At 38.3% G+C, this 23,685-nt stretch overlaps 1 protein-coding gene across 9 annotated transcripts in view; it reads left to right on the forward strand.

The window, feature by feature from the left end:
• kirrel3b (kirre like nephrin family adhesion molecule 3b) overlaps positions 1-23,685 on the forward strand; it is a 141,604-nt gene that overhangs the window by 52,954 nt on the left and 64,965 nt on the right. The window contains exon 1 of one of the 9 annotated variants that reach the window (XM_077611146.1): positions 11,754-12,086. The exons of the other annotated variants lie outside the window; for them this stretch is intronic. The gene's annotated coding sequence lies outside the window, so the exon portion shown is untranslated. Of the gene's footprint in view, positions 1-11,753; positions 12,087-23,685 lie in introns of those variants that run through there. 9 annotated transcript variants of the gene reach the window in all.

Below are 23,685 nucleotides of genomic sequence, written 5' to 3' on the forward strand. Positions count from 1 at the left end.
ATAGCTTTGAATTGACAGCCCTTTCCCACTGAGTCCAACAAACGGGTTTTCGGAATTCTGAAGCACTTTTTCTCTCTGCCAGAAAGAAAAAGTGCTTCAGAACACAGGTTTTTTTTTCTTCTCTGATTGCTTTTAGATTGTTCAGTTTTTGGTGAGATTGAAGATGGACTTGATTTTTCTACAGTTGCCATACATATATACATTTTTCTAAAACAAACTGATACAAGCCTTACTTTTATTGTTCCTGATACACAAACTGTTTTAATCTCCTGGAATATTCTGCCACCTGTTTCACGCAAAACTACCGATGCCATTCTCAGTGCAAACGTATTACTACTGATAAAGCCAGAATATGTGATAAGGCAGATGGCAGTCTGTTTGTTGGTCAAGTAGATTGCAAACTTGGCCAACAGGCTGCTGGTCATGCTGATTTATAGCATGGAGGAAATGCCTATCACATCACTTTGCTGTGGTTATCCTTTCCTGCTGACTTAATATTTTGTGTTAGGCAAAATGCTGTTAGACTGTAATGGTGAAACGCGGACAGTCTAATTACCGTCTTCAGAGTGGTTGTCCACTCGATGCTTTTTACCTTTCACTTTTAGGATACAAGCTGTACTTATGTTATGCCAGTGTGCTTTAGATGCCCCTAATGGTCCGATGTTGTTTTTTTGTTTTTCTCAGTTTGCATAACCTTACTGCCGTCTGTGCTTATTGTGATGTAAAAAGGAAACAAAAAAATAAAAATATAATCAGCCTTCAGCTTTATCTCTTTCAAACATCTGTCAGTATTTCTATCTTCTTAGTTGCAGTGGGAATAGCAATCGGCCACAGTAACAAAGGTTAGGTTAGGATTTATAGTGTATTAGTATATTATAAGAAAAATAGAACAAGCGAAAAATATAATATCAGAAAAAACAATATGCTCTGAAACTAATTTTGATTTAGTTGTTTCCTTTTTTTTCCCAACCATGCACTTTCCCCACACTTTACTAAGGAATAACCGCACATACTGATTGCAAATCTTACAGCGAAAGAATATACTTATTTAAAAATGCTAAAAGTGTCATTTGTATGCCCGTGTTGACAGTGCAGGGTGGATAATTTATCCAGACATCATTAATATCGACGATGAATGTTGGTTTACTAATATAATTTATAATATATTATATTACAATATCAATATGTTTACAATTGCATCTACATTTTATTGCAATCCAGTTTTCAATGCATTCCTTACCTAGTCATGTTATCGACTAAAACATTTTTATTTATTTTGTTCTCATTATGCAATGCAACCATCACATTCTCATTCCCTCGCTATGATTGGTTTGGTTTTACTTCCCGAAACAAAAACCCCACATATCAACTAAGATTGCACAAATGATATAACAATATGGTTTAAACAGGTAAACATGGCATAATTATGGACCTCCCTCATGCAAGTCTCTGGGGGGGAAAAAAGGGGGGTCTGTATAAATGTGATTGTTGTTGTGCAAATTACTTCCTTTTATGTGGCTAGTCTCTGTCAGCAAAAAGCCTCTCAGAAAACAATCTTGATTTTATGAACAAGGGCACAGAGGGAAGTAGTGGCGGCAGTGAAATGTCCTGCACAGGTGTGAGAGACAAAGATAGCAAGGAAATATGAAAATTATAAAATAGACTTTTTCACTGCATTTTTTTCCCTCTACCCTCTGAAAGTAAAAATCTAGAAACTCTAATCACCCTGTTTGTTAACATTGCAGAGTAGCTTTTTGCGGTCACATCTCCTGCTAGTGATATATGACACAGCAAGACCAAGGTATCCAGGACATGCACCAGGAACACATTCACCTTAGACCATTTATCCCAGACATTGTCCATTTTCCCCTCAAACTCATTTTTTTCCCTTCCTACTCTGCCAACAAAAACGACAATAAGCATGCCTTACGCTAGTGTTGGTGTCTTGATTTGCCTCCTTAACTGGCAGCAACACATTTCTCACTCCCTCTCTAGCGATTCCATTTGGCTGCCCCCGCTGAATATTTTAATGTTTGCTCTATGATAATAAGTTTTAGGTATTTAGCTGGGCATATTTTCTGATGATTTAGAGCTATAAATATAAGTATTTATTGACTTGAATTTAAACCCGAATTTTTAAAGTGCTGCTGCATAGAAATAACATCTCAATCTGCGCAAAATAATAAAAACTGCGAGAAAAAAAACTCCCTTGCTCAGTTGCCTTCATTAACACACTGTCATTTAATATCTTGAGTCAGTAACCAGTCAAACTAAGCTGTCTTTCAGTCATGGAATGCAGATCTTAATATCCCAACACCCACTACCCCCAACCCCCCGCTTCATTCACTGCTCTCTATTAATGACTGTCTGACAACTTCAAATCTGCCTTTAGGTTGGATTTTTTTTCAATCTTTCTCCAAGGATTTTCATGAGCTTAAAGTCTTTTTCACAGTATTCTGTGGTACATCATAAACACAATAATGTAAGTCTATGTGAAAATTTAAATAAACCACACATAATAATTCATGTAATGTTTTATAACTACTTTCAAAACTGAGGGCAACATGACAATTATTTTCCCTGCATGTGTTAAGTAAACATGTTACATTTGATAATTGTGACCATACAGCCAGCAAATGACAAATTAAGACATCATTTCACAGCTAATGTCATTGGGGCAAATCATTTCTTTTATTTTTGGGCCACACGTCCCATCAAGGCCAACCAGTTTAAGTCACCTCAGCCGCTGTAACACCCCTGCTCATTTTTGCGCCATGGTAGATTAAACCCAGTGTAATCCCCCTGAGCTTGGAGCCCTGTTGGATATTTATGGTAATAAGTAAACATATGAGCGAATAATCTAAGAGGCTGCCTGTGGACAGCTGGAAGTTGTAATTCCTAATATTTGGCAGATGCTTTGCCATTAAAAGGAGATGCTATTTCCAGGGAAAATAAGTATACCCAGTAACAGGACCTTGTATACTACTTATGGAAAAATATAATTGAGTTTCAAAATTAGATGTATCAGTAAATCAGTGGAAAAACAAACAAACAGACTGCATGTAATGTGTTAAGATGATTTTTACCAATAAATGTTAAGTACAGTATATCCAGGGACTTCACTTTAGCCCAAAGCCTCATTTGGATTCAGCCAGGATTCAGGTCAGACAAACCAGGATGATTAGACTGGGGACTTCACTGAAGAATTAAAAAAAATGGTGGCCTTGCTGTGTAGTTGGCCAACCAGTCAATAAAGTAAGTTGTTTATTCTGGGCTTCATTTATTTGTTTATTTATTATCCTTTGTGAAGACCCACTTTCCAGTCCCAACTGATCTTTTTAGTAGCAACCAATCGACCTCCAGCCCCTCATCTTCTCTCTTCATGAGACACTGTGGCTGGATCTAATTCCTTTGGGATGAATTTACCCAGATTGAAGCACTCAGTAAAAGGGCATTATCCCGGATTACATGTCTGTTGGGTGGCAGTGTTAAGTAATTCAACCAGATGCTGTTGTTATCACTGGCTAACCTGTGAAGGCATGTCAAACAGCTGCATGTCATTCAGCATTTCATTAGTCATCTACCGTATATGAATTTATTGGATGAAATGCAGCATGGTTAGATATTTATAGACAAGGATAAATGTATATGGAAGTACATGGGAAATTTTGTTGATCTCTTTCAGGATTTTATTTGAGATGGATTAAGATGAGGATTAATGACATTTAAATTGCAGTTTAATGCACTGGCAACAACAATCTAGGTTTATTCCTTCAGGAGCAATCATAGTAGTCTGACGAGGCTTTCATTGACCCAAACGTGTAGGGTAGCGTGATGTTATTTATATTTTACAAATGTGAAATAAATACATATTGAAAACATACAAACCACCCCAAAAACCTATACATTTATAAATGTATATGTTTGTGTGCATAGTTTTGTGTGCATATTTCAGTCTGGGCATTTACAGCTGTGGATGGTAATATAAATGCAAATTTGCGCTTTAATTTGTACAAGCAGAAAAAGAAGGAATGATAAAAGATATGATAAGATAAAAGAAGATAGTCTGTCTCAATGTGTGCCCTAGTACTGACCGGTAGCAGTCTAAGGTGTGGTTCGCCTTTTGCCCAAGGTCAGCTGGGATAGGCTCCAGCTACATGTGACCTTGACAAGGATAAGTGATTCTGAAAATGAATTTGGAATAAACTGAATGAATGAATAAATAAATGAAAGGACACATTAGTGAGTCTTTCCTGCATATTAAAAACTCTTGTTTTTGCCCTTTATCACTCTTTCAACTTGTGAGAAGAGGCCCGAACTTTATATCAGCGAAAGCCAAAACTTTTCAAACCTGAAAGGGGATGGACGTGCAGCTTTGGGAATAAAAAGTTCCCTCCCCCAACATTCCCATACCCGGTCACAATGTGCATGATGTTTTTTGTTTTTATTTTCTTCCCAATTGGGAAAAGGGCTCTGAGCCACCTGCTTGTCCTACCAAGACAATTAAGCAATTAGAAATAAAGGCCCTTTCATTACTAGATACTGCACCGTTGAAAGGGCCCAGCTACTGCCAGCAACTGAATGCAGTTCTCCCCCCACAAACTTAAGTGCATCAATGCTATTGGCAGGACTCAGCCAACTTGCTTTACAGATGCTCTGTGAAAAGAGATGACACAACCTTGAAAAAACATGAACCATTTTCAACGTGATCGAACACATGTACAGGAAATAGAACATATACATTTGAATCAATGCAAGCTCCAAAAGGCATATTTTTGAGATGTGGGAAGAAAGCGTAGAAAACCCATGCATGCTCGCGGAGAACATGCAAACTCCAAATAGTGAGGACTGAGCTCGAACCCTTGGCTCCAGAACCGTGATGCCTACATGCTTACCCTTCAGTCCCTGGGCTCCCATTACTAATTAAATAGATAAATGCACATTTTAATGGTTTAAATGTTTCTGACTCCTAGAAATACAGAAGTCTTTCATTGTACATATAGTTGAGGAGCTTGATCCCCGCCCAGGAGACAATACTTTAAACAACAAAAGGACACATAAGTCATTGAAGTTTCTCTAACCCTTTCAACCTGACATAATCAAATAAAAATACAGCAATGCAAACCAATATGAAGGCAAACTTTTAGACAAGCAGTTGAAGAGCAGACAGAGATCCTTGGGGTGAGCCACCGGCAATGCCTTCCATTACTTCCTGTACATCGAAGAGCAAAGAGATGTGGAGGCCTGTGGTGAGCAATGATGAACAGACTCAACATCAGAGATTGGATTAGAGTGGCAATATGGGGAGCCCTAAAAGCCATGTGCACTTTATTGAAGTGATAATGTTAGTAGAGAAAGGTTGCGTAATGACTGACAAGTGGACAGTGTCCTGTTAGAGAAGCGACATTAGGCAAGATGGGGTAAGGTGTCAGGCCTGCCATGGTCAGCTCTTCTTTCAAAAGCAGAAAGTGGAGCCAGTTTGTAGCTGCAATAAAAAAGATGGTCTCTGGCACCATGGTGCCCCGAGGGCAGTCATTGCAGCTGTATTTAGTTTGGAAAGGCGGCCAATGCATTACAGGCCCTATTCTAATAATCTCATCTCATTTTCTGAACCGCTTTATCCTCATTAGGGTCACGGGGGGTTCTGGAGCCTGTCCCATCTGACTCCGGCCCAGAGGCGGGGTCACCTTTAATCGGTGGCCCCACGCAAGCCCGAAAACATGCAAACTCCACACAGGTGGATGTGACCTGGACTTGAACCCAGGACCCCAGAGCTGTGAGGCCCACGCGCTAGCCACTCGCATCACCGGGCCGCCTATTCTAATAATGATATATAATATACAATGTAATCTTGGGGCATTGGCAGGACAGATATTCTTAGCACTCAATTTCAGACACGCAACATTTCTACATCTAAATTAGCATTTGAACTCTGTAGTGAAAACCTTATGTCGATATAAATGGAGATGCAAAGAGTATGTCATCTGCCTCGGTTTCAGAGTATGGTGTGGGTCATGGGGAGTGCTCGAGCGGTGCTGTAGGTGCCATGTTATTAGTTGCTTTCGTAGGGGCTGGTGCTACTTTCTATCTTTTTTGGCACTAGCCTGCAATATATCCCCTGCTTGGAAAGAAAAAGAAAAATGGAAATCAAAATATTAATATGAATCCCTTACTTGAAGCCCTAATCCTAATCCATGTACAAGCGCATTTGTTGTCTGAATCGAGTGCTGGTGCATACACTATTTGCAAACATCTTGAAATGAGATATTCTTCCTTTCCATTGTATGCTAATTGAATTATTTCGCATTGTGTCATTGTATCCAATAAGCTTTGCCTCTGTTTTTAATACACTAGCTTCCTTCAAGAATTAGTATTGAGGGCATGAATGCATTGGAGCCTATTTTACTCCGATGATGGTTCAGAAAGTCTCTGTTGGCACTGTGTGACAGCAACACAGTAACGCATCAAAAATGCAGAAGGGCATCTAACGATGAGGGTGTTAGCACATGGTGAAATGTTCACCGGTGTCATCACTCGCCTCATCACCCATGATGCATGGTATATATACCGTCCCCTGGTTATTAGTGTGAATTATTAACATAAATTTCATTTAAAAATGCAATTTTCCCAGACCCAGCTGTACGAACTTCTTGCACGACCTCAATTCAAATTGCAGTAACCTATACATTTAAGTGGATTCTCAATCTGCATTGAACGAATGATGAATTCGGATGGTAGTAGTTGAGGGAAATGATATAATAACCAACATTTTTTTCATATAGATATACAAGTCATTAAACTGTTAACTAGTTTCTCAACTTTTTCAACTGTTGTATGATCATCAGCATACCCTGCAGAGATCTCACCCCTGGTGTCAGCAAATTAACTCTTGCCCTTGTGCTTAGCAGAAGTATCTGCTGATTATATTATTTTCATATTTTTGTCAGATTCAACTTAGTCTTAGAGTAATACAGCTTGAGTGGGCATTGGTGCTTATTTCAAATTAAATATACATTTTTTTCTTCCTCAGTTTACATTATTTTGATCATTTACACCATATTGAAGTTAAAATGGTGAATGAACAATGCCAAAAACAAAGTGACAGAGCAGTTTGGCTCTTTGAAGAGTTTCAAACACACATACCTTTTATAAAAATATAAATAAATAAAATAACAGCTGCGTTATACAAAAGGACTACTGCGCTTAGCAAAACATCTTAACTGATTTGTTTTCCTTGAATTGGTGTCCTTACGAGTGCATAGTGGCATTCCGACATTTGATGAGACAAACCAGAATTTTACTCGGAGCTCCCAGGGGACAGAGTTAGGGTCTCACATACAGGACATTTTGTCCCAGAGCATGGCCAAAAGGGAGGTCCATGTCAACACCCTTATGGTAATGTAACCCCCCCTGTATAAAAAAAAGAAAGAAAACGAAACTAGGGCAGCTTTGCATAAATGAAAGAGGGAACGGAAGGGAGGGGGGGACAATTTGCATGGGCCGTGTCAGCATACCACATCTTTTATACTGACGGCTCTAACTAATTACAGCAACAGATTGCTTTGGAGCAAACAAAGCTTGATGAAACTAAAATGAAAATTAATTGCCAAGAAAAAAAATATTAATATGAAGCTTCCCAAGGAGAGAGTGCTTCAACAATGGATATATTTTACACTCAACAAAATTATTTTCTCTAGTTTTTCCTTTTTTTCTCTGCACCCTCTGTTCTCCACCTCCCACACGCCCTCATCGTTCCTCCTTGTTTTGCTTTATAAAACACAGCAGTATGTAGACTGTTCTGCTCTGTAGGACCCTTGCTCCATCAAGCTAGCCAGGTCAGAGAAAGCCTGGAAGCATTTTGTTATTAAAATGCTTCAAGTGGAGGACAACAACGAGATGTAGGGCAAGGTGAAATTGAACATATGTCATGTAAAATCAGTATGACTGTCAGACTATCCATCCAAAAAGAGAGCTTTAAATAACCTTGGAAATGAGCAGCAAACTAAAATAAATCCTAATAAACCAATAGGTACGTTAATAATAATAATAATAATAATAATAATAATAATAATAATAATAATAATAATACTAATAATAATAATAATAATAATAATAATAATAATAATAATAATATCAGTCCAATTAGGTAACTCTCCCACAGGAGAATAAGGTGCACAATAAAAGATGTTATCATTAATTTTGAATAATGAAAGGTCAGAGCTGGCCAAAGTGAAAACAGTGGCTAAGAACATTTCCACAAATGAGGGGAGAAAGCCATTAGGGAATGCAGATAAAGCCGATCAAAGTACATATTGCATACCAGACTATATGTTAAATACAGTATAAAAACTCTTTTTAACAGTTCTGCCTTTGCAAAGTTTTCCATAGACAATATTTTTTGCAGTTTTTTTTATATAGACATTTTTGCCTCAAGTTTTTTAGGGATTGTAGCTAAAATCAGGTAAACAAAATAAATAAAAAAAATAATGGTGTGGTGGTTCGGATTCCTGTGCTGCTGTAGGCATTTGTGCTGTGGATGTGTGTGTGTGTTGGTTATTAACGTTGGTCGAGGTAGCCTTATGTAGAGCTATTTGTCTTTACCAATTTTATTTTCTCAAACTCCCAGAATAAGTGAAAGTTCAGGATCCCACAAGAGTGTGGTTAGAATGCTAAATTTAATAGAGTGGCATCACGGCTAAGTGGGGAGGTCCCTTAACCACGGCTTTTTTTTCCCTCTTCTACTAAGTTAGGGAGAATTTATTGGGATGGATACAGAAACCCATTGTTTTTTAAATAATAAATTAGCGTGGTCAGACAAGAATACGGTCTGTCAGCAGCAATATGCCAATGAGCAAAATTGCCTCATTCTTTGTGCTGCGGAAGCTGTTTGAGTAAACACTTAAAGTGGAACAAGGCGGGTATCTAGAGGCATGAAGTGTGAGCCATAACACGATGCTCCCTTAGGCATGATGCCTGTCCTACTTTTTACCAAAAAAAATCCCTGTACACTCATCCTTATGATGGTGTGCTTCTGGGTGTACCTGTGTGCATGCTTAGTTCATGGCTTGATTGCACATGCCATCTTGGTGCATCCAACAGAGAGCACTACATTTCGAAAGGTGCCAGAATTAGTTTGTCACGGCTAGCACAAACTTGTGGAGAAAGCGGACTGTGGAGAGAGTCATTCCCCAGGCATGAAGAGTCTGTCAGACTGATTAAGTCACACGGTTGGAGTGAGGAGTTCGCCAAAAAAACGAGGCATTGTCGGGAAGCATGGTATGACAGCTTTGAAAGAGTCAAAACTAAGACAACATGGAAGTACTAACATGGCTGCATGTTGCATGCTCATGCATTTATTCCTGACCCCAGAGATTCCTGCTGGGACCCTGCATACCAGCTTGAATCCCACCCACAGTTCCTTCACCCTCGGGCGACATAAAGCAGGTCAGGGGCATTTAAAGTTCATATAATGAAACATGACAGGACACCTCTAACATATGCCTGTGTGACAGTGAAGGAGGTATATGACTGATGGCAGATATGTATCTGAAGGGTAAGACAAGTGCTATGGAGAGTGCAAGCTTGTTTTTTTGTACTACTTTAGCATTTCACAATCGGCCATATATATATATATATATATATATATATATATATATATATATATATATATATATATATATATATATATATATATATATATATATATATATATATTGCCAAGTGTCTCAAGACCTCAGTGGTCAGAATTTACTCTTTGCATATAGTGCATACATGCAATATTTTCATGTAGCATGGAGTGATGATTATGCAACATCTATCTCCAAAGAAGGATCAACCTCATCTTCTCACAACTGTTCACCTCCATATTGAAATTAGTAGGCTGTGACTTTCCAAATTTATCTGCCCGTCTATACCACCACCATCACTGAATGACAATTGCTCACCAATTGCATGGAGAGAAAACGGCTCACAGAATTAAGAGTCATTTAGCAAGAGGCTGAGTTCAGTGCAGCACTCTCTGATGCTTGCAAAGTCAAATCCATGCAGTGATGCACGGAGAAGCACTGAGAAAAAACTGCTCTCTCCACACATCCTTTAATACAAATTTGAAGCTGTGCTTAGCCTTGTGAGTAATTACTGCGACAGAATACAATATCCCACTTAATAGGTTAAAAGTCGACCATATTTTCACTTCACTTACCTTTTCAAAAGGACACTAGTTTGCTGGTAATATTACGTTTTTGTAAGATACAATGAAAACAAACAGGTTTCTTCATATCCAGGTGGATAACAGGATCTTAGGTAGCCCGTACATGAGAGCAAAATGTGTAGGCCTTTCATCAGGGATGTCTGTGTTGATAACAATAAGACATCTGCGGTTGGTCTCAAGAGGTTTTGAAGTACACTTTTTTTTAATCTCTCTTGAGGTACACTGTCTCTGTAGCTTCGGTTTCTCGATATCAGTCTACATTATCAACCAAACATTAAAAAAAATACTGATATATTCTGATGTTGGTCTTTTAATAAATGTAAAAAATGGACGATGTAGTACTTTTTTATTAAATGTGAGAACACTCAGGAGCCAATGACTCTGGCCTCAGCTGCATCATTAAGACAGGCAGAAAGAGCAATCTTCTGTGACTGGGACCGACCCATGTGTTGTTGCTGGGTCAAGGTTTGAGCCAGTGGCACAAGCTGAGTCCCTGTGCCATTTGTGATACACAGTGGACCACATCATAACAAGTGTAGACAGCAGGCCCTAGTGGAAGTAGGCTATGTTCTTATTTACCAAGTCCTACAAGCAAACAAGGGCTGCGCTATTTAAAATATATTAAAAGCAAATGACATAGAGTCAAGGAAAAAACTTAAACAAGAAGACTACAGGTAATCCAAGGAATACGTAGATTGTAAGACTAAGTGAAATGTTGTGTATTTTTTAAAGGGGTCCATGGGGTGGGGATACAATACATGCAATTCTTGAGGATTATATATTTTCTAAAGCGATTAGCATAAATGACCATGGGAAATCTACTATCGCAGCAGGATCCTCAGATTTTCTAGTGTCTAAATTCACATCATACCACTCCTGTGAGAGTGAAGCCTGATGAAAAAGTAAACAGAACCAGAAAGCACCAGAGTGCAAACCTCTAACAAGGTAGCCAAGCAGAAAGGGGAGTTTTCCAATGATTGCTGGACCACTATATAAGAGGTACATAAAATGTGGTATATAATTTGTATTGTTGCATTTTTTTTTAGGTGGCCTGGTGGCGCGAATGGTTAGCGCATTGGCCTCAGAGCTCTGGGGTCCTGGGTTCAAATCCAGGTCATGTCCATCTGTGTGGAGTTTTCATGCTCTCCCCTGGCCTGTGTGGATTTCCCCTGGGTGCTCTGGTTTCCTCCAACATTACAAAAACATGCATGGTAGGCTGATTGGACCCTCTAAATTGCCCCTAGGTATGGGTGTCTCCAGGCTCCAGCACCCCATGCGACCCTAGAGAGGATAAAGTGGTTCAGAAAATGAGATGAGACATTTTTATTTAGGAATTTTGATGTTAATATTTCCTGAACAAATCCTAATGGATCCTCATCTAAATGAATCATATCTTTCTGTGGATAAGGAATACACTGTCTAGTTCCGCATGTGCATATTGATAATGTCAAATAGTATTTTTTTTTGTTTGGCTTCATTTTGGTTGTTGATTTGTTTCCTGCTGAGCCAAATCAATTAAGACGTTAATTGGACACCACCTTGATGTAATTGGAAAGAGCTTGGATAGTTCGAATGAACCAGAATGCACTTGTCTTACAACCATGCCTTGAGAATTTAACATTTAGAAGTTTAATTAGAATTCTTTCCAATTAGCTCAAGGTAAGGGAATTAATTATATGTCCAATTAGGCTGTGGGAGTTGGCAAATGAGTTAGTTCTTAAGTACAGGGAAGAGACTGTTTGGTGGAGAAATGAGTTAAAGGTCAAGCCACAACAAGACAAGTGGTTATTCTGCTAATCAGGGACACACACAAAGGATACATACAAAACTCTTGAGAAGGGGAGGAAGCAATTCTTAAAGGTCCTGACTTGAGCAAGTAAGTGGCTTCCTGCTTGAACTCTGTTGTGCCTAATTAACTATCAAAATCTGTATTAATGTTTGTCTTTTTGATTTTTTTTGATACTTCTTAAATGGCTTCCAGTATTCAGAGAGATTGTAACCCTTTAGAATTTTTTAGTAGTTATTAATTTAAAAAGACAAATTCCTTGTGTTTTCTGTTTTCCATTCATTTGAACAATGAAGATGATTCTCATTTTCATTTAAATAAGCGAGAGTTACTGTCATTGTCAGCCAGTTGATAAAACAATACATTGTGTGACTGTTTGAAAATATTACTAGGTAAACCAGACACAGATCCAGCTTAAAAATCTTTAAATCCTGCCAAGCCTTTTTCCCCCTTCTCCTTGCATGCTCTGAAAACTGCAACAAAATTCAATTTTCTATCCTTTTATGAATACAAATATGCCATGCATTATATTGTCAAAAGAATTGATTACTTTCCAGGGCAGATGCAGCAATCTTTATCTTTTTAATAAAGGAAATATATCCATAGATCATGTCATCATTAGCACATTGTCTCTATGCCATATAAAACAAAGCTTATTGTGACTTGGAAAGCTGGGAAATATATCTGCAAAACCTCTAAGCTTTATTTTACAGTCACTTACGGTAGAATATTTCTTAAACATTTAGTCTATTGTAACTAATTAATACATTTGGTGGTGCGAATGGCCGTTTGTTCCTCTATAGCTTACTGGCATCCAGTCTGGGGTGTAGTCTACCTTTCGCCCAAAGAGAGCTGGTTTAGGGTCCAGCAACCTTTTCAAGGATGGGCGGTATGTAAGATGTATGAATGAAAGAATGAATATGGTACGTTGAGGTGTCCTTGGAGTGTATTGTAAGCCATTAAACCTGGCTGAAATGTTCTTGTCCTTTTTGTCTCATTGTAAAAGCTGAGCACTGTGTCCGCCCTCTAATAAATCTAAAGAACAAAAGGGATTCTGTCATTTAAGACCTAATAATGCCTACTTTAAGTTGTCAGAGAGAAATAAATAATATCCAATTGTTGACTCAACGTTGTGACATTGAAACTGCATACCTTGATGACAAATATTCATTGTTTGAATTAATATCAGTTTTTTTCCCAAGACCTATTACCTGCTATAATTTGAAAATATTTTTTATCTTTGGAAAATATTTTTTGGCCCCTGTTCCTCTTGATTTCCAGAGCACTTATCATTTTAACTTAGTTATCCATGGGATTTCTTTTTTCACCCTTTTGAGAAGAAGCGTCCACACAATACATTTGCAAGTCATACTTTATGACATGGTCAGAGAAAGTGTAGATGCTCCATAGAAATTGGGAAAGAGGTATCATTAATCCTCACCCATTAACACAGTCCATTGCCAGGGATTGTGGCAGCTGGATTCTGTCTGAGATGAGCTGCACTTCCTGGGAAATTGAAACAGGATGATGGAGATCAGTGACAATACCGTCTGGATAATCACTCCCAAATCACAGCCATCTGCTCTCAATCTTCATTCTGATCTACACGCACTGCTGTCAATCCCTCTCCACCAAATCTCTAAATCCTAACAATCTGTAGCACTCAGTTTGGGACCTGGTTTAATCCACCTATGGTAAGACCACATTGGTGGACAGGAAGGTATCATGTCTCCCTTTTCACACTATAAATACAACTTTGCTGTTTACTTTATAAATACATGATGCAATATATATACTTGATATAATAAATTAATAGATGGTGTGTACATACAATATAGTACTCGCTTATATTCACTACATGTTTAAACTGACTGTCCACTAATTGCTCACACTTACATTAGGTGGAAGAAGCGAATGTGCATTTATTTCACTTTGGAATCTGTTGTGTGCAAGCGTGTAACTTTTACGTAGTTTTTTTCTTAAAGGTTTCATTGGTAAGAAAGGACAATGCATTTTTTTTTATTTGGACACGTCACCTCATTGGTAAATCCTCTAGTTTCCTTATTGGTGAGAGCAAAGAGTGTGCTGTAAATCTTGCAAGGAGGCTTTGGAGGACAGAAGGTCCTTGTCCAATGCCTAAATTGCATTCTTGGGGAGTTGCTACCGTACAGCAATTGGTGGGTTGTTGAGGTTGATTGGAGGAGGAATCTTGATTAATACAATGCACCTTGACTCTTACCGATGAATTCACTCCGTTGCAATCCACAACCTCATTCACTATCAGGATTCCTGTTTTTTTGTGATTGGGGTGACCGCTAACAAGGTCAGAAAACACAATGTATTTCTTCTCTCTAAGCACAATGTTATTCAGTACAAAACAACCTATTTTGTTAGAACCCCTCAAAAAAGGGCTGGCATGCAAACTGCTCAATGGGCCATTGATATAAACATGATATATGTATTATTGGTTCCAATGATCTGACATCAATGTAGACCAAATACAATTTTCCATATTTTGCCTTTCTATGAGCAAAAGTAAAGCTTATGAAACATGGCACTTGTGAAAAAAATGGAAATGTTGCAGAAAGTTACCTTATCTTTGCAAGTAAGGGTTTTTCTAACAATACACTAACTATTTCCCCCCTATTGGTTTTTAATTTAATTCCTGAACATATGTTATCGGGAGCTGACAACCAGCCAATGATTATGATTTCTTCGAGTTCCAAAGAATCGAGGTATTTCGAGAGTATTACATTTAAGGAGGATTACACTACAGAAAGCTGCTGTCACATTTGCTTGCTCAAATCCTTGCATCAAAATTGGCGTGTCATCTGTTTTTAATTGTATCATTTTGAATATTCTTCTTTTTCTTTTGTGCTATAAAATTAAACAAACCATCTAAAAACGATTCCTAACTGTGGACATGTATAACAATGAATTCAATTGTATTCATTCCTTTCATGATTCAAGGATCACTAGGTCACTCGAACATTTCAAATATGGCAATGACCAGGAAGGAAATACCTGGAAACCAAACTTAAAGCTGTAAACAATCATTTAGTTATTTGACCTTGGAAGGATATGAAACATGTTTACAAACAGCAGAACCGGGATTTGGCCCTTAAAATGATCTAAATTCAGCACCACATCAAAGTATATTGTATAATAATTATTAGCAAATTAGGGTAATAGATGAGTGAACACTAATTCTATTTGAAATAACTCTGAGTCTGATAAGTCTGATTGGTACAAGAAACAATTCAGTGTACTGTATCCAACCAAGAAGCACATACCAACCCTCCCTTACACCTCCAGACCCTAATTAAAAATAAGAATAAAAAAAAATGCCCCATTTTCTGATCCACACACAGACCTCATACAAAAAATATGTAGTATTATGATTTGGGAATTATTGGGATAAATGCTTGGTTTACTGCAGTGAATTGTTATATCCTTGTAGAGATGATATGGAATGAAACGGCATGGACCTAAGAGTCTTACTGAGGAAGAATTTAATCTTTTCTGGGAGTTGGGAGTACTTTCTGTAAGTTGCTATGGCAAGATGTGAAGACACATTAGGCCATACTAAGCCTACTATGAATGACTATAGTGCTCTTCCAAATTTATTTGCAGTGTACGTATATCATTTCTTTATGAACATCCTGATTTACATACTGAAGGTTTCCAAAATGTATGGTACGCTCCTTCGCTTTTCTAGAAGCAGACTATAATTAAAGACATCTGGCCATATGTATGTAGATACCTGCATATGTCGATAAAGCTTGATTAAGAAGTCAGTAGGTTGTGTTTTGGATTCCAATTCACCAGTGTTATGTTCATTTGCTTCACTGGTGGAAAGCATAATAAATCTGCTGTGTTTCTGTTTTATCTTATTGACAAACATCAACGCGTTACTCCTTTTCATTTTTTTTGTGTGTTAAGCATATGCCATAATCTTTGTTAGAAGCTCTGTCTAATCAAACATTACATAAAGTATTCATAATTACTTGTTTTGTTGGTTTGAACTCATGATCCCATAATCAGGATGATCTTTTAGAGAAGAATTGCATTTTGGTGTAGAGTATCCGAGCCTAAACGCCATCCATTTCAGTGACTGTACTATTAGCAGGAAGCGAGTATAGTGAAATAGCCACGAATCTAATGGCACTTGACAGAATGGTGAACGATATGTAGCTTATCTTTGTATTATGTGAAAAGAAGCCATTTTCTCGGGTGATAGTGTGGAGTGGAGAGCAAGCTGACTGCTGCTCAGGTGGATGTTTTCATTGAGTGCAAATAGGAAGCATATATTTTCATGAAACAAACATATTTGTCAAACAGCAGGTTGTCATTTTTGAACGAACCAACAATGCGGTAAAAATTCCGTGCAAGACATTTCTTCATCATAGCATTGATTTTCCTTTTTTTGCTTTTCAGTATATGGATAAAATACCAAAGGAACCCTGATTAGTCACCATTTTGGTCTCATACGAATTTAACAGCAATAGGGCTAAACATCAGGGGGACACAAAATACAAATGATGTCACAATTACTCTACTATGTTGCCTTGTTTTCATCGCATTTGAGTAAGCCTGGTTTGTAAAAAATGTGTCTGTAGATATTGCAACTGTATCAGGCTGTCGAAGGTAAGTGTGGACATTTATTTCCATCATTTAACCTGCATTTTGTCATAAGCCTACTCATCAAAGCCAGCATTTCCCCAGTGACATCATGCTATGTTCCACAATTTTGATCAGTCATTCATTTATTTTCTGAACCGCTTATCCTCACAAGAGCCCTGCGATCGGCTGGCCACCGATTCAGGGTCTCCCCCGCCTTTGGCCCGAAGTCAGCTGGGATAGGCTCCAGCACTCTTCGCAATCATAGTGAGGACAAAGCGGTTTCAGAAAATGAATGAATGAATGAAAATGATTTGCTGTGGGTAATATTTGCAACAATTGGAAATTGTATCTGATACCCTGGCTAAGCTCATTGATTTTATACTGTTCTATAAGATGAGATCATTTAAATGCATTGACACTTCATCCTGCTTAACATCATTGTAAAAAAAAATCGGGGATCACAGTCCATAATACATTCAGCTGAACCCAAGAAATACTGTTAATTAATACCATCAGTTGTTGCATTATGAGGGTTCTGTAAATCCATGCATTAGACAAGGACACACAGCCCCATGGTTATCTGTTTTGTTTTACATTTAACAAGCACAAAGCTCATTGGTTTCTATTGCAGTACAGATTATTCAAAGGCACCCAGCATGAAATTGAGAATTGATTATTGTAAGACAATTCTGCTTGGTTAACTCGACTCGGTGACACTCATTCATACAAACTAACACAGCATCCTGCCCCCTGGCTTTCAGCCTTAATTGTCTAAGAACTGTGCTGCTGACCTCACTGTTTAAATATTTACACTGGTGAAATTTTGCTCCGAATGCCCTTGCTAGCATGCTCTTTGGCGCTTATGAGTGACAGTCACAGCCCTTTGTTGCCATAACAGATGAGACACTGAAGAATCAGCCAAGCAGGCCTTCATGCGTTTTTAATGCAATTGCTGCTCTACTCTTAGACATGAACTCTTTGTTGTCCTTCATAACTTTGTCAAAGTTTCGACTTAAGATAGGGGTTAAATGAGGGTAATCTAAACAAGTTTACTGTGATGTGCCTTGAAGTGACAAAAAGCCCCCCCAAAAACCTGCATCACACCAATGATTTTGAATGAAGGGGATTTTTAAAATATTTCTTCCCCCTCAGTGTTGTAGCAGGAGCTCAGATTTCATCAAAAACAAACAAAGGAACAAATAAACAAACATGATAAATAAACCACAACAAAGCGACAACCAATATTACAGTCTCGAAGCTGCTGCCATTGGATATTTCCATATAATATCAATTTATATGCTTTAGAATTTTGGTTATTGGGATCACTTGTCATCCAAAACCATGGGATGGTGGCCCAAACTTGCAGTGCAATCTGGCAGTGTAGAGAGGATTCAATTTGCATGGAATAGCGTAATAGTAAATTTAAAAAGAGAGCCATCTGCGCTGTTTCCAGTAAAACACTCGTGGCTTATTTTGCTTTCCCTCACACCAATGAGCAGTCCTCTCCTCGTGTCCTTTAAGGGCCACATCTTCCTTCAATGTGACGAAAGGAGAAAGTCAGTTTCACCAGCAGAAGGTTAATGCGCTTTCAATGTGCAAGTTGATGCTGGCTTCAAATTTAGATTTTGTAAAGATGGAGAAAGGGATCTGAGAAGTGTCATGGGAATCTTGACACACCTTCTTAGCCAATAACTCATGTAATGTGGCATGGGAATGAGATGACTTCCCTATCTCTGTGTTCTGTATTTTTTTCTTCTTTTTTTTTAAAGCATTCATTCAAATAATAATAGAGAACTCAAGCACTGGGGCTCAATTGAGACTGGGAAACAGAGTGGGTCTGTGTGCCATTCGGTATGACAGCAGGGAATAATTTGTCTGCCTATTATAGAGCTTGATTGACATGTTGAAAGCCTTGACATTCTTGCAGGTATTGCAAAGCCTATGATTATTACCATTCTAATCAACACACGGTCAGCCTTTAGGGAAATAATTTCATGTCAATGGCCTTATTGTGGTTAATGAGTGTTTTCTTTATGGTACGTTGTCTGCACGTCTTTTTTTTTCTTTTACAGTTTTTCACTGGTGATAATGGAAATTCTGTGAATATCGAATGCAACCATCATGTACTTCAACCATACTAAGTCACAACTCTCTCTCTTGCTCTCACTCTCTCTCTCCCTATATAGATATAGACACAGATATAGATATAGATATGTAAACGCATACACATACACACCTCTCTATATATACACACACCTGCCCTTGGTGTTATTTAAACCCAGTGTAGTTATCACGTGTTTTCCCCCCATGTCCTATTTATTACACAACAAATCCACTTATTAAGAATAAAAGCAGGATTGTGTATGCGTATTAATGGCATAACGTGGCAAAGACATTAAAGCCTTACTCCACACCTCCATACTATACCTTGATCAGCAGCCCAAACACTTTGTAAGATATACTTGTCAGCAGATGTAGTATACTGTATGAGCTCCCAGGGGCTCAGCTAAAATACATTTATAAAACCATGCAGCAAATGATAAAAAGCCAAAGAGTTGCAAGTCAGGCAGATGGTGTCAGATTATGTTACAGTCGGCCAAGATAATTTTGCAGAGCTCCTTTTTTCATGGTTTTCTGCATGTGATTTTGAGTAATTCATGAGTACACATCTATTTACCCAGTGCCTATGCTATATCTGTGAAACCAGCAGGGATAAATTACATTTTTCTCCATCATGACGCTCCCTCTCCCACCAAAGAAAATGCTCTGGAAAGCCCCACGGGGAGGACTAGCCCTAACCCTCCACTCACCTAACCCTTGGAAATATACAAATGCCAACATTAAGTAACTTTACAAAAGGCCCCATGAGTCCAAAAGGAGTCATGTCGGTTAACTACTATCTGCTCAGCCAGGTGTTTTGTGCGGATTGACTCCTGTCTTATGGGTTACCCAGCAGTAAATCAAAGACTCTAAACACTTACTCCCCTTTGTGCCTAAAATAGAGCTCAGTCACTCATGGGAAGGAGGAACAGAGCTTACGTGAAAGAATGCCTAATGCCCATGCGCCAAAGGGGGCAGTTCAGCACTAGAGCGGAAACTGACTGGAAAAGTGAGAGCAACGTGATGTGCTTGTCAGCCTCTTTTATCACGTAGTCCTAGTGAGACCGGGCCTTTCAATTATTCAGCCATTTTCTTTGTCCTTGAAATGTACATTAGTGTTGTTTCATTCTCTGTGTGTTAACAAGCAACGTCTTCCCTGCACTGGCGAGGATGTGACTGTCACTACTAATTCTCATCTATTTATTTTTTAATGGTAGTGGTGAATAACTCCCAGAAGGAAGATAATATATATGTATATATATAATCTTCCTTCTTTCTAGCAATACTTTTGTCTCTGTGTAACAGGTCTCAAACAAAATACAAAATTAGCAGTGAAAACTAAAAAAAAAACAAGACAAGAAAATTGGATACACAATGGAGCATGTTTTTTTTTTCCAATTAGAACTGTGCAGCTTCCAGTTGACTGCATGAGCCAACCAGTATTCTTGACCACAACATCACAATCTTTGATTTTAGAATGGTTTCAAATTAAATTAATCGTAATGTCTTGATTTTTCCAGGCAGCAGCACAGCTTGAGTGCTTAAAATCAACCGTCTGCCCCAAATTTACTCATGCTGTGGCTCCCCCTACGAGTCCTGTTTGCTCATCCCTTCCTTTCTTACTTTAAAAGGCATAAAGGCCATGACCTTTCTGTGGTGCCTGTGGTGTTTGTCCTTTGAATGTTGACATACCTTGGCCTTTTCAGTCATTTAGATTTTTGCAGCTAATCAATTTACCTTTAGATCATGACTGGCAATAGCTCATAAGCTTGAGGTGTATAAAATAGTGTTTATCAGTTTCACAAGCAACTTGAGATAAGTTGACGTGAGCTGACACATGATACTATCACAGTGTACGTAGTTTCATGGTTTGGAAATTGGTCAAGCATACTAGACTGAAGTGCACACATAACCTGTTGCATATCGCCCAAAAAATCATTATTAAACCTTGATTACAGTAGATGAAAGGTAACCATGTCATTGTTGATTTTAAAAAAGTTGTATGTGCATTTTCAAATGCGCACAATTTTGTTTTCATTGTTTTTTCCTTATTATGGCTGATACAGAGCCAGCAAGTGATACAAATAATTATTATATCGTAATATATCTTCCCTGGAGAAATTAACTACCTAGCTACTTTTACAAACTAAAATTAGACCAATGAGACTGAAGCTTACTCTTATCTTGAAACGATGAGTTTGTATGAACAAGCTTTTAGGTGTGACTAATTGTTGGTTAGAGAAAGAAGAGATTTGAAATGAGTCACATAGATCACATTTGACAGGAATTAACAGAAAAGCTCAGTTAGATTGAATGTGAGGGGACAGGTAGGTGGAGCCTTAGAGACCTTGTTGCTGTCTGAAACCATACAGACAAAATGGTAAGATAAAGCCTCTTGATTGGTGTAACCAACATGACAAATCACAACTTTTTTTTTCATTATATCTGCTTCCACTTGATGATGTTGCGGCTGATAAGATATGACACCAGTTTAAATATTGACTATGGGACCTTAAATTAATTAAATTTTCAATGATTGTGGTCAAAGGTTGCCTGATGTAATGAAAACAGTGAGGGACATCACTGTAGGAGAACAAATATTCACAGTGAAGCTATTTCCTTGAATAAACACTCGTTATAATCATATAGGCAAATAATTTAACGTTAACAGTGGTTTACAGTAACTGCGGAACACAAAACCACAACCTGTGTTTTCAAGGAAACTTTGTTTGGACACTTAATTGTTGGAAGGTGTTACTCCATTGCATTGAAAGTTAGATGAGGAAAATATTGAAGAAACATGAACTGCAATAGACCCAATAAAAAGATTGTGGAGATTTTCCTTCTTCTTTTTTTGATACAACGTAAAAAAAAAATGTCTTTCTGGGAGCTATACCCTGTACCGCTGTGCATGTTTGTGCTATTCTACATCTAAAGGGATTATTATTTTTAGCACCATGTGTCATTGTGAAAAGCTAAATAGATAGATTAAATGAAATCCATTTTGTCGTTGTACTTAACCTTTTCTTCTTCTTGTATAAGGGTGCCTTTCGTGTGTCTGCGTAAATGCCTTTTCAGTGACTAATTATTTTAAAACCACCCTTATCAACATGTTTAGCAAATCCAGTCTCACTACATACCATGAATCCTTAATTGCCTAATCTAATGATCTCTTATTGCTATACAAAAGTCGACCCTCTCAAATTCCCATGCAAAAAGCCATTTGTTGTATTTATGTATCATATCATCACCCATCCTACATCTTTCCCGTATTCCATTCCTCTCTTATTTGCGTGGCTACACTTAAAAAGTTCACACGGCACTTTATCACTGTTATGAATCTGGCGGACTCCTCAAGGAGAGGCCGTCCTACCGTAATGCAAAGTCAACTGTCCACTTCGTCCCCCCTCGCAGCCCCTGTAGCTGGCTCTTGTATTTAATGTGATGCAAAGAGACAGGTTGATTAAAAGAAGGTTAAGAAATGTGGCGGGCCCCGTCACTCTGTCCTGGTGACAGATTGGTGACAAGCAGGTCAAGGGTGTAGATAGCAGTGGAAGAAAGAAAACAGTCACCTACAAATACTTACCCTCCTGCTTAAAGTCACAAGCACTTATGCCTCCCCTGCACTTGCCCCCATGCGCAGTTCAAAAGGATTTACAGCGATACAGGTGTTGGCCAGGAAACGCCTTTGCTTTAATTAAGACGGACATTTACCACGAACAATGGCAAAGTCACATAGAGGGGAATGGGACCTGGAGGGATGAGGATGTCAAGCTCATCTAGCTTACTGGATGATTCCAATTGACTGTGTTTTATGAATCATGCCAGACGGGTGGTTTCTCCACAGGAAAAATAAATAAGATGTTCACAATTTTTGAATAGTTCAACAAAAGAATCCAATTTAACACACCGACATAAAAGATAAAAACAAACCCACACTTTGTTATATTACTCTGAGGGCTAACTATTTTCTCAGATGCGTTGTTTTGACCGTGAACTCGCCATATCTGTGAAAAATAGCCCCTGTGAGTGAGAGCGAGAGATGGGGAGGGAGAGGGAGAGAAGTAATTGCCCCGCAGCTATTCTGGCAGACTGCATCTAGAAACGGCATCTAAAAACCCAGATTCATGGAGTCACTGGAGAATTCCTCTCTAAGATGAGGGGAGCATTCTTTCACGCTTTCACAATAGAGGAAATCGTATGTCATTCATGCAGAGGGCAACAATTATTTTGAATTAATGAATTTATTGATTCATGCAATGAAAATCGCCTTTGATGGCGCTAGATGTCTAATTCATTTTGACTGGGAGAGGCCGATTGCTGTGATCCCTCACAGTCAAAATGGATTGGACATGTACCGTATTTTGCTGATTAATATACCCGGGTATATTAAATGATTTTTGCTTTTTTGAGCCTCCCGTTTGTGCGACATTTAATATACCCCTGCCGTTTAATATACCCGGGTATATTAAATGGCAACTCAGCTTTTTTTTAGCAAGATTTGTATGGTGTTCATGGGGGCATAATTATAGATACTTAAGGTCATTAAAATTCCAAGTCAGACTTTATTCAGCATTAAGTAGTTTTAACCTGAGCAGTAAGTAGTTTTAGTCTGCAAAACATTGATGCACCCCGTCACGACAGAGTGCGTAGTGGATCGTACCTTCCCGTTTGTGTGCCATTTAATATACCCAGGTATATTAAATGGGGGGTATATTAAACAGCAAAATACGGTAGTGCCGACAATGGCATTGAAAGCTAAACATTCATTAATAGTCCTCCCGAGTTTAGATGAATTTCCAATCTAACATTGTGAAAGACAGACGATGACTTTATAAATCAATTTATTTAACACAATTGTGACATATTGAGCCGTCTCGTGATGTGTATATATTACAATTTCTGTTTTCCACTCTTGATGCAACTGTTGCCATTCATCTTGCTTGTGTTCTGTCGCTGTTTCTTT

Source organism: Stigmatopora argus, chromosome 10 (assembly GCF_051989625.1).
Source record: "Stigmatopora argus isolate UIUO_Sarg chromosome 10, RoL_Sarg_1.0, whole genome shotgun sequence".
Lineage (NCBI taxonomy): Eukaryota > Metazoa > Chordata > Actinopteri > Syngnathiformes > Syngnathidae > Stigmatopora > Stigmatopora argus.